The 13,584-nt window shown below is 42.3% G+C and overlaps 1 pseudogene; it reads left to right on the top strand.

The window, feature by feature from the left end:
- Positions 1-11,903, top strand: part of LOC142423789 (small ribosomal subunit protein eS6-like) — a 67,481-nt pseudogene extending 55,578 nt beyond the window's left edge.
- Positions 11,904-13,584: the final 1,681 nt, after the last annotated feature.

Below are 13,584 nucleotides of genomic sequence, written 5' to 3' on the forward strand. Positions count from 1 at the left end.
TCAAGCCCTCCCTCAGCATAAAAACACTTTGTTGTAACAACCTGGCATTCTGTGATGCTCACCCTCCTGGCACCATCGCTGAAGACAAAATGGGTGCATAAACAAATGTGGTAAAGAAAGTGGATGCTGCCCAGCTATTAAAAGATACAAGCTAAATAAGCGGCCATCTAGCAGAGAAGCAACAAGCCAACATGGAAGAAGCCCACCAGCCTGTATGATCATGAGGTGTGAACAAGATAGGGTAACAGGGATCAGAAGACCCAAAACAAACAAAAAACATGTTGAGAATGAGGGGGGGTTGAAGCAGAGACCCAAACCCATCGGTAGATAATGGGACATCCCCTCACAGAAGGGTCACAGGAAGGGATGAGTCAGCCAGGGTGTAGTGAAGCACCGATGAAACATATTTCTCTGGTTCTTTGATGCTTCCTCACCCCCCACTATCACGATCTCAGTCCTGCCTTTCACTGAGGGCTAGACTGGAGAATATACATGGCACAGATAAGAGATAAGAGCTCAGGGCACATGGAATCCAGGAACAGGAATGAAAGTAGTGATACCAGGAGGGTAGTTGAAAGATGGGGAGGAAGGAGGAACCAATTGCAATGATCAACACACCGACAACCCCTGCTCGGGGACAAACAACAGAAACCTTGGAGGAAGGGAAACACTGGTCAGTGTAAGATATGAAAAATATCAATCATTTATCAGGGGCCATTAGGGGAGGAGGGAGGGAAAAAAAGCTGAAACCAAGGACTCAGATAGAAAGTAAATGTTTAGAAAATAATGGCAACGCATAATCAAATTTGCTTGATATAACTGATGTATGGATTTTTATAAGGGCTGTAAGAACCCCCAATAAAATGATCTTTTAATAAAAATAAATGGAGTAAGTGTGTGTCTCTTCTTCACTCAGTGGGGGATCTGGGCCATGTAGGACATCAACCACCTGCTGAGAATCGTCACTAGGCTATCCTGAACCATCTCAAATTCACTCTGCCCAGATGCACCCACCCTTCTCCTTGCCTGGGTTCTCTCATGGAAGTGCCAAACTGGAGGTGGGGTGGTACTGAGGCAGTTACGCTCAACACTATCTTCTTAACCCTACATCAAACGATACTCCATCTCATAAGGGGGTATTAGATTTTGCTTCAAGTCTCTTCATTTCATCCTCTTCCATCCTCACTGCCCTGGCTCAGGACCTCAATACCTTGTTGTAGGATTGTATATGGTTAATTGTTTCATATATACATAGTTCTAAACCCAAAGCCCACTGCTATTGAATTGATTCTGACTCATGGCCTCCCTATACAAGGTCTCCAAGACTGTGAATCTTGAGAGAAGGATGAGCAGACAACCTCATCCTTCTCCCAAAGAGTGACTGATGGGTTTGAATCACTGACCTTGTGGTTAGCAGCCCAATGCTTACCATATATAATTATAAATTAATTATTCACATTATTCTTATTAAATTTTCAACTATATCCTTTGAAAAGTGATTTCAAATATTCCCCAAGAGCCATAAAGACATTATATACTCTAAACCTTCCAGTCAACTGCTATTGTGTCAATTGCAACTCACATTTGAACTTAGGAATTCTAATTAAGAATGTTACACATACAAATTGTTTGAAAGATGAGGAAAAATATGAATAAAGATGCTCATGTTAGCATTATTCTGGAAATTGGAAGCAGTTAAAATATCTACCAATAGAGGATATATTAAGTAAGCTAGTTTGTAGTACACAGCATTATAAAACCATTAAAAGTAATAGGCAAAAAATATGTAATAACATGGGAAATTATTATGAAAATGGAACATGAAAAAACTAGGATTTATCATGCTTATGCACTAGGATGGAATCCATGTAAGAAGTATAATTAGAGAAATCAAACGGAAAGAAAGTGCACCAGTGTGCTGACCGTTTTTGTATTAAAGAGAAATGTCAACCCTGGTAAATATTAGACCTCTCTCCTCACCACAGCCTTCATCATTTTCCTTTCATTCTTTGATATTGACAATATTTTCTACGTCATACATATAACATTACAAAAATGCAGCATTGGTAAACCTATAGAGAGAGACAGTAAGTCGATGAATAGTTCCTGAGGGTTGTGGCAGGCAGGAGCCTGGTGGCCTAGTGAGTTTTGTGTTGGGCTGCTAACCACAGGCCAGTAATTCTAACCCCCAGCTGCTCCTCAGGAAAAAGATGAGACTTTTCACTCCTGTAAAGATTTGCACTCTTATGTATTTAAAAAAAATGGACACTCTTGGAAAGCCACAGTGGCAGTTGTTCTCTGTCCTGTAGGGTCACTGAGTCCGAATAGCCTTAACAGCAGTGAGGATGGCAAGAGAGGTGGGAGAAATGGGGAGCTAATAGTAATAAGTACAATATTGAAGAAATGTCCTAAAATTGATTGTGGTGATGATTGCACGAGTCTCTTTAATATATTTGTAGATTCAATTAAATATGGTATGTAAGTTATATATCATAAAATTTTTGAAATTTAATGCAAAAATACAAGAAGCTTTGAAAACTATTCCTTTCAGAGTGTCATCCCAAGCCCCAATTAAACAGTAATTAGGGACTCACCACTAGCCTTCTGTAATCTCAAAATCCACTCCCATCAAGTTATTTCCAACTCATAGTGACCCAGTAGGACAGAGTATTCCCTTTGGGAATATGAAATTAGAAATCTTTATGGATCAGACAACTTAATCATTCTCCCACAGAGAGACTGGTGGGTTTGAACAGTTGACCTTATAGTTAACAGCCCAACGAGTAACTCATTATGCCACCAAGAGTACTCTATAAACCCAGAGCCCTACTTTTCACATTTGTAGTTGGTGGCTTTTTTTTCTTCTTCATGAAATCATCCCAGGCAAGATGACTGCCAACAGAAACAGGGAACGCAGTGGTTTCTTCAATCTTAACAAGGCAAAGTTCCACCATTTGCTCATTCAGCTATAATTTGCACTAGGTATGCTGGTGAATATGACTGGCTCTCACATTCATGGAAAGTCAGAAACAGTTTGGACTCCGTGAAGAGCCATTTCCTCTACCCTCTAGGGTCAAAATTGCTTCTACAGCAGTGGGTTCTAGAGAATAGCCCCAGTACTGCAGGACCATCCTTAATTCATTAAAAAAAAAATAAAACTCCAGCAGAAGAGAATTTCGAAACCCACTGCCATCAAGTCTATGGTAACTCAGCGAGTAGCACTGTCCCACAAGGCTTCCTAGACTGCAGTCTTTTTTTTTTAATCATTTCATTGGGGACTCATACACCTCTTATCACCATACATACATCAATTGTGTAGAGCATATTTGTACATTTGTTGCCCTCATCATTCTCGAAACATTTGCTCTCCACTTGGGCTCTTGGAACAGCTCCCTAGACGGCAGTCTTTACAGAGACTGCCACATCTTTCTCCTGTGGAGCAGGGATGAGTTTGGCCAGCTTAGCTGCTGCACCACTCAGGCTCCCTGGGCCACTCCAGCTCCCTGAATAAAGGACACCAGTGCTTAAGCGAAGAGTGGTGCTCTGGGTTGGGCTACTAACCACAAAGTCAGTGGGTTCAAGACCACAAGCCTCACTGAGGGAGAAAGAAGAGACGGTCTATTTCTGTGATGATTTGGAAGTTGAAAGCCCTGTATATTGGTTTGCTATTAGGAACCCTGGTGATGAAGTGATTATACATTGGGCTGCTAACTACAAGGTCAGCAGTTTGAAAACACCAGTCCCCCTGCAGGGGAAAAATGAGGCTTTTTATTCCCATAAAGAGTTACCATCTCAGAAGCCCACAAGGGCAGTTTGACCTTGCTCTGTCGGGTTGATATGAGTTGGCACTGAGTTTGTGTGTTTTGTGGTCTCAGACATGGTAGTAATTGTGACAATGGCAAAGGCCCAGGCAGTGTTTCTTCTGCTATACGTCAGGTCACTGTGAGTTGGAACTCAATGGCACCTAACAACACAACATGGGTTTTTTTAGTTTATTATTTTCCCCAAGGAGCCCTGCAGTGCAGGGGGATAAGTATTGGGCTGCTAACTAAAAGGCCTGTGGTTCAAACCCCTCAGCCACTTTTCTAAAGAAAGATGAGGTGATGTATGCCTATAAAGATTTACAGTCTTGGCAGTCCTGTGGCGAAGATCTGCCCTATGTGGTCACTGTGAGTTGGAATCAACTTGATCGCGATGGGTAGTGGTTAAACACAGGGCTGCGAACTAAATGGTTGGCAGTTTGTACCCACCAGGCAGATGGTAGGAGAAAGATGTGGCAGACTACTTCCTTAAGTGGAAACCCTATGGAGGAGTTCTACCTTCTCCTCTGTAGTTAGTGCCATAGAGTTGGTGGTGATGTATCGTGACCTCTATGTACAACCCTGATGTCCAACTCTTCATCTCGTCCAGCTTCTTGTATTGTTTACTCAGCATGTTGTTATTAGGTGCTGGCCAGTTGGCTGCAACTCATAGTGACCCTAAGAGCAAAATTCTGTCCAGTCCTGGACCACTTTCACAATTGCTATGCTTAAGTTCATTGTTATAGACACTGTGTCAATTCATCTCCATGATGGCCTTCCTCCTTTTTGCTGACCCTCTACTTTATCAAGCATGATATTCTTTTCCAGGGACTGATCTCCATGAAAACATGCCAAAAGTACATGAGACAAAATCTCACCATCCTCACTTCCAAGGAGCATTCTGGCTGTTTTTCCTCCAAGACAGATCTGTTTATTCTTCTGGCCATCCAATACTTATAATATTCTTTGCCAACATTAGAATTCGAATGTATCCATCCTTCTTTGGTCTCCTTGATTCATTTGCTTATTTTTCATATATGAAGAGATTGAAAATAACATGTCTTCGGTCAGCTTCACCTTAGTCCTCAAAGTGAATCTTTAACATCTTTAAAAAGGACTAGTGAAAAAAAATAAAAAGGTCTTGTGCAGCAAATTTATCCTGTGCAGTATGTTGTTTGATTTATTGAATGCTGAAATTTATTGTGGATCCAAATAAAACGAAATCACTGACAACTTGAGTTTCTCTTATATTTATCAGGATATTATATACAGGGTTCGGTGGTAAGGATTTTGGGGGTTTTTTTTACACTAAGTAATTCATATGGAAGATAGTCTGATCTTCATCAGTAAATGCTTCAAGTCATCTTCCCTTTAGCAAGAAAGGTTTGTCATCTGCACACCACAACTTGTTAATGAGTTTTCCTCATGACACGTTCTTCTTAACATAGTCCAGCTTCTCAGATTATTAACTCAGCATACAAATTGAGTAACTATGGTGAAAGGATGGTAAGCCTGATGTACACGTTTGCTGATGTTAAACCATACAGCATCTCCTTGTTAAGATCAAAGTACTGCCTCTTGGTCTACATACAGGTTCCACATGGGCATAATTAAATACTCTGAAATTTCTGTTCTTCAAAATGTTTTCATTTTATTACAATCCACACAATGGAATGCTTGTGCATAATCAAAAAAAGCACAAGTAAACGTCTTTCTGGTAGTCTCTGTTTCCCACCGTAACCTTCCGTATATACTTGAGCATAAGCCGACCTGAATCTCAGCCGAGGCACCTAATTTTACCACAAAAAAACCGCATTAAAATGTGCTGGAAAAACTTGGCTTATACACGAGTGTGTATGGTATCTGGCATCATTAACAAGATCCCTCATTTCATGTCTTCTTCTGGATCCAGCTTGAACTTCTGGCAGCTACCTGTCAATGTACTGCTGCAACTATTTTTTATTTATCATTAGCAAAGTTTTACTTGCATGTAATAGTAATGCCATTTCTAGGTAATTTCCACTTTCTATTGAATCATCTTTCTTTGGAATTGGCATAAATATGGATCCTGTTGACCAGGTGGTTTTCTTCTGAATTTCTTGGCACAGATGAGTGAGTGTTTCCAGTGCTGTAACAGTTGGTTGAAACATCTCAATTGTTATTCTGCCAGTTCCTGAAGCTTTATTTTTTTGCCAATGCTCTCAGTGCAGCTTGGACTACTTTCTTGAATGATGTCAGTTCTCGATTATATGTTGAAATGGTTCAACATTGGCAGTGCTTTTTAGTATAGTGATTCATTCTTTGAAGTTCTTTGTGCCATTCAATGAAAGAAAAATGAGGCTTTTTACTCCTGGAAACAGTTTTACATTCTTGGAAACACAGGAGCAGTTCTGCACTGTCCTAGAGGGTCACTATGCGTCGACATCATCTCCATGACCTTGAGTTTGGTTTTGGTTTGGTGTCATTCAACATTTTGCCCTTAGAATTCTTCAATTTTTCAATTCAAAACCTGGATTTTTCTTTAGTTTTTTTCACCTTAAAAAATGCTCAGCAACCTTCTTTTGGTCCTGGATTTTTCTTTAGTTTTTTCACCTTGAAAAATGCTCAGCAACCTTCTTCTGTTGGTTTTCTAAATCTAGGTCGTTCCACATTTCATTATAATACTTTGTCTACTTGAGCTGCCCTTTGAATTCTTCTGGTCTGCTCTTTTGCATCACGAGTTCTTCTGTTCATCTTAACTACAGAGTTCAAGAACAAGTTCATATTCTCTTCTGACATCCATTTTGGTGTTTTCTTTCCTGTGTTTTAATGACCTTTTGCTTTCTTTGTGTATCAGCCTAGAGTTTATTTGTGGTCATTAGTATTCAGTGCTTCAGATCAATTTTTGAGATGGTCTTTAAATTTAAGTGGGATATACTAAAGGTCATACTTTGGCTCTCATGGACTTATTTTTATTTCTTCAGCTTCAATTTGAACTTGCATTTGAGCAATTTATGGTCTGATTTACAGTCTTCCACTGGTCTTATTCTGACTGATGATACTGAGATTATCATATCTTTCCACAGTTGATTTGCTTCCTATGTATTTCATCAGGTGAGATCTACATGTATAGTTACTATTTAGGTTGTTAAAAAATGTATTTCCAATGAATTGACCATTGGTCTTGAAAATTATATCATACAATCTCTAGGGCAATTTTTATCACTGATGCCATTTTTTTCCAGCTATCAATTCTTCTTGAAAAGATCTTCAGACTGTGGGAGGGGTTCAAAAAAAAGAAAAGATCTTCAATTTCTTAATTTTTAGCATGAGTGGTGACGCATAAATTTAAATAATATTCTTATTAACTTGTCTTTCATGTAGGTATATGAATATGATTCTACCACTGACAACAATGTATTTTTTGGCCTATAGAGTTGTTATAAGTTGGAATTGACATGACATCAACAGGTTTAGTTTGAAACTGTCCTCAGCCTCTCTAAGTCAGGGAGGATTATGCTCAAGTCAAGAATGCACAAGGGACACATAACATGGGGTGAGTAAGCAAGAGTGGAGGTGTCTGCCTCTGATACTTTGGATTTTTAATTTATTCATTCAACACTTGGTGTGAGTCAGGCATCACATTTAGGACTGAGGAAAGGATGGTGAGCAAGAGCAGCTGTGAGTGCATTTATCCCTGTGTGGAGGATACAAGCTGTCTTCATGAAAGCTGCTGCATTCAAATTCTGACCCACTAGGTAACTGATCTCATACTGTGCTCTGAGGTCTAGCGTCGAAAAAGATACCACCTTATGTTGAACATAACATATTTTTGAGCTCTCTTTGGAGCTGGCCCTGAAACTGGCCGTCAAGACTCATTCCAGTCTGACGGGAGGCCCTGGATAGGATAGAGAGGCATTAGGAGAGAGGAAACACTGCTTTGGATTAGGTGACTGGGCAACTTCTCTGGAGGTCTACCTCCAGGCTGAGATTTCTAGGTGCTAGGGAGACGGGGACTAAGGTGGAGTTGGAGGCTGAGCTTTTCCATCCATGCAAGGCAGTAGCCCCTGGGTGAAAGGGGCCAGGACTTTAGCAGCCCGGCATTATCTATACTGTGTGGTAGTCGGAACCAGAAGAGATGTCTAAGCCACAATTCACTGACATTTTTGGGGCCATTAGACCTTAATTCAGCACAGAAACAGACCAGAAAGACTAGAAACTTTCTCAGCAAAAATAAGTCTTTCTTTCCTCAGAGTCATTCTCTGCGGTCATATTAAAGTACAAGTACCATGATTTTTTTTTCTAACAGCTTTGAGATTTAATTTCCACACCACTTAAAAGGAGCAATTTGATGACTTTTTTATATTCACAAAAGTTGTGCAACCATCACCCCAGTACACTTTTAGAATATTTTCATTACCCTAAAAAGAAACACCACCTCTGTTAGTCACTCTTCACTGTCTCCCTACACCCGCTGCCCTAAGCGAGCACTACTCTTTATTTCTCATCTCTTTAAAGTTTCCTGATTCTAGACTTTTCATATAAATAGAATCATACAATAGGTCTTTGTTATTGACATCTTTCACATAACACAATATTTTAAAAGATTTGTTTATATTGTTGAATGTACCAGCACTTCACTTATTTTATTGCTAAGCCCTGTTGCATTGTATGACACACCATAGGCTGTTTATCCACTCATCCCTCGGTGGACATTCATGTTGCTTCCTCTTTTGCCTACGACGAGGACTGCTGCTATGAGCATTGGCATACATGTTTTTGTGTGAACATATGTTTTCTCTTGGTTATGTTTACTTAAGAGGGGAATTTCTGGGTCACATGGTAAGTTTTGAGGAGCTGTTTGTTGAGAATCTGTCCTAAAAGGTGTGATCAACCAAAAAGAGCAGCTACTTGCTCTCGAGGCACTCCTAGAGTGCTTCCCAGGGTGGCTGCACTATCCCATGTGCTCATTAGCAGTGCAGAAGGGCGCCCTATCCCCATCTGTGACAGCACTTGCTACTTCCCCTTTTTTTAAATTAAAGTCATCTGTCATGGAATGAACTGTGTCTCCCAATTGAATTGTGTCCAATTGGCTGAACCATGATTCTCAGTGACTTGCGAGTTTTGCAGTGGTGGTGTATTGTGGGAGTTATGTGATGATCCCCTCCCCCCATGATGTGATCTGAGTGATAAACCAATCAGTTGTAAGATGATAAAGGTTGAGACATGGGGGGGGGGGGTAAACAACCCCAAAGAGTAAAAACAAAACCCCAGTCTCACAGTCATGGAATCAATGCTGACTCATAATGACCCTACAAGACAGGATAGAACCACCTCAGTCAGTTTCCCTTATGGGAGTAGAAAGCCCCAGTTTCATCCCAAGGAGTGGTTGTTGGTTTCAAACTGTTGACTTTGTGGTTAGCAGCCCAATGCATAATCACTACTCATCCAGGGCTTCCTGAAGGGTAGGATGCAACACCTTTAATCCACTTCCTAGCACTGGTCCAGGGAACTTTCCCTAGGGTGTGCCCTGTGATACCTTTTATCAGAGATAGAAAGATGGAGAAGGGAGCCCAGAGTGGTTCCTGCAGCCACCAAGAAACAAGAGCCAGGAGTGGAGGGTCCTTCAGACCAATGGCTGGAAACCTCCTATACTCAGAGGAGATTGATGCCAAAATTCATGGAGCTCTCTGAAGAATTCTGGGCCCGTAGATGCTAAAAGGAGACATGGATTCCCCTCCTAAACTGTGAGCCAAAGGAGAAAGCCTTTCCTTGGCTGGCACCTTGAATTCAGACTTCTTGCCTCCTAAATTTTGAGAGAATAAATTTGTTAAAGCTGCCTACTGGTGGAATTGCTGTTTTCAGAGTACTAGAGAACTAAGATACCATCCAAATGACTGTGAAGTGATATTTCATTTGGCCTTGATCTGTATTTCCCTCAGGTCTAATCAGATTCATCATTGCTCATTTTTAACCAAAACAACATATTTTAAACAGTTGTATAGAAATGTTCTCCTTTTAAAAGTAATTCATGCATATTATCAATTATTTGAGAAAGACACTTATTCAAATTATTTTAAACCACACCCAAATAGTACCATCGAGAGAACTATTCTATGTTTCGGGAAAACTCATTTGAGTGTCACCTCCTATCCCCACCCCCGCCAATCTCTTCTTCCTGAAAGGAGCCCTCGCGACACGGTGGGTTAACTGTAGGTCTGCTAACCACGTGGTTGGTGATTTCAGTCCACCAGTCATTCTGCAGGAGAAGAATGAGGCGATCTGCTCCTATGGAGACTTGTCCCACACACCTAAGGAGCAGTTCTACTCCACCCTCCCTGTAGGTAGGGCAGCATGAGTGGGAGCCATGACACTGTTTGCTTTTCTTTCTAAAAGATAACTGAAGTCACATGACATTTACAAATTCGATCCTGGCTTTTGCACTTAATGTGATAAAATGAAAATTCCCTTAAACCTCTTTCTAAACAGTATAGGATATACATGCCCAGTAAGTGAGACACACCTGCGAAGTCCTGGATTGAGACAGCAGCTGACCACCAACAGCTTCTGTGGTGCTGGAGCTTATGTGGGGTCTTTCTGCAGGCAATCTTCTGTATAACTTGGAGGAGGGCAGCCCCGGCAGGGGCACCTACACACAGCATGGCTACATCTTTGCCAACTGCCTGACCAAGAGCAGCAGGATCGGCACACTTCTTGGGGTGCTGGTGTTGAGAGAGACGGAATCCGTTATTGAGACATGCACCTTTTGCCAAAGTGAATGGGGTCCATGCCCCTTAAGAACTTGATCTGAGGAACTGTCCACATGGGAGAGGTTTGAGTTACTGAAAAAGGCAAGGCTGAAATTGATAAGAATTTCCACCCAGGTGACATTGTCTTAGGCCAAGGGATCTCTCTAGGTGGCCCATAGTAAATCAGGTGTCCAGATGGTTCCCATCAGCACCCTAAAACCCACACTAAATAATTCTGGGAAGTGGCGACAGCCCGAATTCTTGCAGACCTAAGAAGCTAGATTTCAGCCCAGCGGTAGAGCTGGTTCTAAGAGTTCATGTATGAAAGTAGCCTCAAGATGCCATTGTCTTTGTTGAGAGCCTTGGGGTGAGCCAGTTACCACCTCTCAGGAATCTGCCAGAAACAGACTTTGTAAGCAGAGCATTCTGAGCCTCCGTGGGTTCCTGTTTCCCCGGATGAAACATTTCTTCCACAGGCCCAGTATACAAACCCTGTGATGCTGGGAATACATCTTCCTCCTAATAGGCCTTATAAGATATATGGTTTTCTATTGTGATGAGAATTTTTTATTAAAAGGATTTTATAGCTCCTGTGATCTTGAGGAGGGAAAGGACTCTAAACAGCGTCATGCCATGAAGAGCAGGGGTTTGCTACCAGAAACTCAGTGAAGTGGATGATGAACGCAAGCTTCGCACCTTTTATGAGAAGCGAATGGCCACGGAGGTCGCCACTGAGGCGCTGGGCGATGAATGGAAGGGCTATGTTGTCCGCATCAGCGGCGGGAATGACAAGCAAGGTTTTCCCATGAAGCAAGGTGTCTTGACCCACAGCTGGCCATGCCCGCCTGCTGCTGAGTAAGGGGCGCTCCTGCTACAGACCAAGGAGAACTGAGGAGAGGACACGCAAATCTGCCCGCGGCTGCACTGTGGATGCCAATCTGAGCGTTCTCAACTTGGTCATTGTAAAGAAAGGGGAGAAAGACATCCCAGGACTGACTGACACAACTGTGCTTCGTCGCCGGGGGCCCAAAAGAGCCAGAAGGATCCGCAACCTCTTCACTCTCTCTGAAGAAGATGACGTCCCCCAGTATGTTGTGAGAAAGCCCCTGAAAAAAGAGGGCAAAAAACCCAGGACCAAAGCACCCAAGATTCAGCGTCTGTGACTCCGCGGGTCCTGCAGCACAAGCGACTGCGCATTGCCCTGAAGAAGCAGTGCACCCAGGAAAACGAGGAGGAGGAGGCCGCCGAATATGCCAAGCTTTTGGCCAAGAGAACAAAGGAGGCCAAGGAGAAGCGGCAGGAGCAGATTGCCAAGCGACGGAGGCTGTCCTCGCCGAGGGCTTCCACCCCTAAGTCTGAGTGCAGTCAAAAATAAAAGAGCCTTGAATAAATAAGCTCATCTAGTAAAAAAAAAATTTCACAGACTTTTTGAAGTCCCCTCATATGTTACTTCACATAATATTTTATTGTAATTAAAAATTGTATGGCGATAGATCATTGTAAGTTCTCATGCAGTTGTAAAAAAGAATAAATTTTTATCTCGTTTCCATCACTGGTGAGATTTCATCAAATTGTTGTTTAATAAATTCCATGATAAGAAAAAAACAGTTCTGGATATAACAGTTATTGCTATTCAGTTTCCAGCAGTGTTTGCTATTAAAAATAATACAATAATGCAGTGTGTTTTTTCCCCACAGTTGCTTATAGATCCATGTTCCATCTGTCCAGTAAGGCTGAGATCTTGGGTTAAATGTTGATCTTAAAAGGTTGAATATCCTAACACAGGGATATTTTTAATTCCAAACCTGGAGATTAATGAGGACCCATGGGTCAGGGTAGAACTGCCCTGTGGGTTTCCAAGACGAACCCTTTACGAGAGTTGGGAGCTTCCTCTTTTTCTTGCAGAGCAGCTGGGGGTTTCAAACTGCTCACCTTGTGGTTAGCAGCCCAACGAATAACCACCAGGGTTCCTGACACTTCGACATCTATGACTTCAAACCAAGCAGACTTTTTTGTGTCACCATAATTTAATGATCACATTCAGGAAATTTAAGATCAATCTAGGGAAATATATATATGTATAAAATCAAAATTTGCCAACTATCCAAATAATATCCTTTCAGCAAAAGTTTCTAATCAGAGTTAAACCTTGCATCTATTTGTCTTATCTGTTGACTCTGCTGCCCTGTGGCTTCTGACTCCTGGCCACCCTGTGAGACAGTCGAACTGCTCCCTTGGGTTTACAAAGTGGTAAATCTTGACAGGAGCAGGGAGCCTGTCTGCTTCCTGAATCCCAGCTGCTTAATCCTTCCCATAGGGCTGCTCCAGCAGTGAGTGTGAGTTTTGAGTATGGAAGCTTTAGGTCTGCTTTCATGGCTTATCACTGTCATGTGTTTGTGAAGAACACATGTCAGGCGTTTCCTAGCCTGGTGCTGAATGTGGGGCTAATGTGATGGTTTCCCCAGTTCTGTATCCTCAGCTTCTGCCTCTTTGGCATGAAGGCTACCTAGGTGGTGGTGTGCCTTCCAGGGCTGCCCATCAAGAGGATGCCAGTTGGTCCCGTTATGTTGTTGATTTTGATTGATTGCTGAAGGCGTCTTAGAATTTTCAGTGATCTTGTTCTATTTTTCCTGCTAGCCTGTGAGCTTCAAGGGGGCAAACTCTGTTGGATCCACACCTGTATCTCAAGGCATGAAAGGCGTAAAGTGGGAAGGTGCCAGGTGTCCTCCCGTGTGCTGAGTCTGCCTCCCAGCTGCCCTACCCCGTTGCCTTTGAGTAGAGGGGGGATGACCCCATGTGTCTGCGTCAGAACTGTTGGTTTGGGATGCCTGTGTTTTCAGAAGTGGATGGCCGGATCTTCCAAGGATGCTCTGAATGTGCTCAACCCTCCCCCCCTCCCCAACCTTCCAGTTCACTGCCAGTGTGTTAATTCAGGGTCTCCAATGGCTGCCTCAGATCTCAGAGGAGGAGAATAAGGCTTGAGAAAAAGACACCTACCCACCTCCCAGGTGAGATGCCTACTTGAGCCGCTGGTTTCCCCTTCTAAGCCTCTCCCT

Source organism: Tenrec ecaudatus, chromosome 1 (assembly GCF_050624435.1).
Source record: "Tenrec ecaudatus isolate mTenEca1 chromosome 1, mTenEca1.hap1, whole genome shotgun sequence".
Classification (NCBI taxonomy): Eukaryota; Metazoa; Chordata; class Mammalia; order Afrosoricida; family Tenrecidae; genus Tenrec; species Tenrec ecaudatus.